The sequence below is a fragment of the Kogia breviceps genome, chromosome 5, assembly GCF_026419965.1.
Source record: "Kogia breviceps isolate mKogBre1 chromosome 5, mKogBre1 haplotype 1, whole genome shotgun sequence".
Classification (NCBI taxonomy): Eukaryota; Metazoa; Chordata; class Mammalia; order Artiodactyla; family Physeteridae; genus Kogia; species Kogia breviceps.
This window is the reverse complement of record NC_081314.1, coordinates 138,090,284-138,094,225: the sequence shown is the minus strand read 5'-3', so window position 1 is coordinate 138,094,225 and position 3,942 is coordinate 138,090,284. Positions and strand designations below refer to the sequence as shown.

At 43.3% G+C, this 3,942-nt stretch overlaps 1 pseudogene; it reads left to right on the top strand.

Annotated features, from left to right (window-relative positions):
* The first annotated feature begins 2,328 nt into the window (after nt 1-2,328).
* On the top strand, nt 2,329-3,262 carry LOC131756916 (mortality factor 4-like protein 1; annotated as a pseudogene).
* The last annotated feature ends 680 nt before the right edge of the window (nt 3,263-3,942 follow it).

Here is a 3,942-nt window from a genome sequence, read left to right as displayed (position 1 = left end):
GGGGACACCAGGTCTCGTAATTTACGCACATTTATTAAGACGGTGCCTTCCGCCGCCACCCCTCCTCCAAGTAAGCTCTACTGGGGAAGAGAGAAAGGATTTTGGCTGTTGTGTTTACAGCAGTATCCTCAGGGGTTGGAACAGTGCCTGTCAGAACAATGCCTAGCACATCTAAGCCACCCAATAAAAATGTGTTGAATGAATGAATGAACGAAAGACCGAACGGGCTCTCTCCTGCACCCCCCCCTTTACTAGTTCCACAAAATGCTCAGATCATAATGCTCCAGTCAATAAAACAAGGATAAAAATTACTATCGTTGAGTTGTAAAGGCTTGGTATAGTTCCAGGCTCAAGCAGAACTTTGTAAATATGGTAAATATTGGCTCCCTCCCCCCTTCTCTGTGGGTCTTTCCTCTGCGCTCCTGGTTGCCCAGTCCTCCACTGATATCTTTGGGGGTAGGTAGAGAGGAAAGACAGTCCCTCATTATTTTGTTTACCTATCATTTATATCCCATCAATTTCCAAAATAGAACATGAGGTAGTTTTCAGTAAAATGTATGTAAATTTTAAAAAATTTATTTCTATTTATTTTTTGGTCATGCCCAGGGGCATGCCAGATGCAGGATGCTAGTTCCCCAACCATGGTTGGAACCGTGCCCCCAGAAATGGAAGGGCGGATTCTTAACCACTGGACCACCAGGGAAGTCCCAAATGTATGTATATTTTAAACATTAAAGCTACTGAAATGTACATGTTAAGATCCTTTTGAAGGAGGAGAAGAAAAAAAACAACTAACCATCTAGATAATTCTGAGAATTCAGTTTCACTTTCAGTTCTGTCAAGGGAGGAGTAGGTTGTTTCACACTTTTTGTAGATGTTAAAAAAGAACATTTGCATCCATGAAATTAACTAACATTTGCTGTTGCCCCTCTGTACAAAAGGCACAGAGATGATCCTAAGAGGATGTCGAACTGCTTCACATGTTACCCTTAGTCTTCAAGAAGAGCAGAATTCCCACCAGACCCATAAAACCTGAAGGGAAATCATCATGGGGCCTTGGTCCTCACAAAAGACATTCAACATTGAAAATATTTTCAGCAGCAGTTGAAGATGCAGAAATAGTCTCTGAAAGTGGAGGAAAGCCAATACAAAATTGCATGTACCTTTTTATAAAGACATATGCACATATTACAACTAAAAATATATCAAAATGTTAACTATGACTAATTGAAGGTTGGGTGATTATATATGATTATTTTTTTCTTTTTACTTTCTAAATTTTCTAGGTAAAAATTTTTACTTATACAATCCGGGAAAAGATTTGTTTAAAAACAAACGCTGGACTTCCCTGGTGGCGCAGAGGTCAAGAATCCACCTGCCAATGCAGGGGACACGGGTTTGAGCCCTGGTCCGGGAAGATATGCCGTGGAGCATCTAAGTCCGTGCGCCACAACTACTGTGCGTGTGCTCTAGAGCCTGTGTGCCACAACTACTGAGCCTGAGTGCCACAACTACTGAAGCCTGTGCGCCTACAGCCCATGCTCGGCAGCAAGAGAAGCCACTGCAATGAGAAGCCCGCGGACCTCAACAGAGTAGCCCCTGCTCTCTGCAACTAGAGAAAGCCCGCGTGCAGCAACAAAGACCCAACACGGCCAAAAATTTAAAAACAAAAACCAAATGCTGTCCACCCCCACAGGTAAAGAGTTTAGAATTTGTCACTCCACCCTTCACAAGAGAAAAGCTGAACCAATGGAAAAATCAACTCTTCTTAGATCCATTAGTGAATTGAGGTCACAGGGCAAACTGCAGCCACCAAAACTGGAGAGACGGGCAAATGCAGAGAGTCAATGGACAAAGGGCAGAAGCCTCAGAAAATAGGAAAACAAACCGTGCTTGACTTACTGCTGGAGGCTGAGCATGGACTAGCTTGATAGTTAAAAACTCCCGGGGAAAAATCGGCCTGGATGTAGAGCTGGCGCTGCCTGAAGGCGTGTCTGACGTGGAGCTGGGCGGGGTAGAGAGTAGGGGGCAGTAGTCGGGGGTGGTGGGAGAAGGAGGAGGGGGCGGCCAATCACTTAAAATTGGTGCCGAAGCAGGACCGGAAGCCGAAATTCCAGGAGGGTGAGAGAGTGCTGTGCTTCCATGGACCTCTTCTTTATGAAGCTAAGTGTGTAAAGGTGGCCATAAAGGATAAACAGGTGAAATACTTTATACATTACAGTGGTTGGAATAAAAATTGGGATGAATGGGTTCCAGAAAAAGCAGAGTACTCAAATACGCAGACACCAATTTGCAGAAACGACAAGAACTTCAGAAAGCCAGTCGGGAGCAGTAGGCAGAGGGGAAGATGAGAGGGGCTGCCCCTGGAAAGAAGAGTTCTGGTCTGCAACAGAAAAATGTGGAAGTGAAAACAAAAAAGAACAAACAGAAAACACCTGGAAATGGAGATGGTGGTAGCACCAGTGAGACACCTCAACCTCCTACAAGAAAAGGGCCCAAGGAGATCCCACTGTTGAAAATGAGGAAACATTCATGAACAGAGTTGAAGTTAAAGATTCCTGAAGAACTAAACCCATGGCTTGTTGATGACTGCGACTTAATTACCCGGCAAAAACAGCTCTTTTATCTTCCTGCCAAGAAGAATGTGGATTCCATTCTAGAGGATTTTGCCAATTATGAGAAGTCTCGAGGAAACACAGATAATGAGTATGCTGTTAATGAAATTGTGGTAGGGATAAAGGAATACTTCAGTGCAATCTTGGGCACCCAGCTACTCTACAAATTTGAGAGACCACAGTATGCTGAAATCCTCGCAGGTCACCCTGATATGCCTGTGTCCCTGGTGTACGGAGTGCCACATCTGCTGAGATTATTTGTACGTATGGGAGCAATGTTGGCCTATACACCTCTGGATGAGAAGAGCCTTGCTTTTTTTTTTTTTTTTTTTTTGCGGGCCTCTCACTGTTGTGGCCTCTCCCGTTGTGGAGCACAGGCTCCGGACGCACAGGCCTAGCGGCCATGGCTCACGGGCTTAGTTGCTCCGCGGCATGTGGGACCTTCCCGGACCGGGGCACGAACCCGTGTCTCCTGCATCAGCAGGCGGATTCTCAACCACTGCGCCACCAGGGAAGCCCTGAGCCTTGCTTTATTACTGAATTATCTTCATGATTTCCTAAAACACCTGGCACAGAACTCTGCAACTTTGTTTAGTGCCAGTGATTATGAAGTGGCTTCTCCTGAGTACCATTGGAAGGCTGTGTGAGGCGCTTATACTCACTCGTGTTTGGATCTCTGTAAACACATTTTTGTTTCTTAGTGCTTCTCTTGTACAAATGATGTACTTTGGAAATGTTAGCGTATAACAGAAGTGATGTTTGTTTTCTGTTTGATTTTAAACAGCAAATAAAAGGGGTGACAGCTCCTTTTTTCTTTTCTTTTCTTTCTTTTTTTTTTTATTTCAAAGTTGCTACCAGCGTATTCAATGATGGACAACAGAGAGACATACTGTAGAGTGTTTTATTGCTTAGTTGACAAAGCTGCTTTTGAATGGTGGTTTTGTTCCTTTGGCACTACACACTTTTATAATGTGTGTTAATACTATATGACAAAATGCTCTGATTCCTAGTGCCTAAGGTTCAGTTCAGTGTGTATAACTGAACACACGCATCGTTTGTGCTCCCCCCTTTTTTAATGGTGCTTACAGTAAAGACCCCATCCTTTGCAAGTCATCTATGTTGTTCCTTAGGCATTTTATCTTTGCTCAGATTGTCAGAGAATGGTGGCTTGTTTCATGGTTTTTGTTATTTGTGTCTAATGCACATTTTAACATGATAGATGCAATGCATTGTGTAGCTACCTTTTCTGGAAAAGTCAATCTTTTAGAAATTGTTTTTCAGATCTTCAATAAATTTTTTCTCTAAATTGCAAAAAAACAAAACAAAA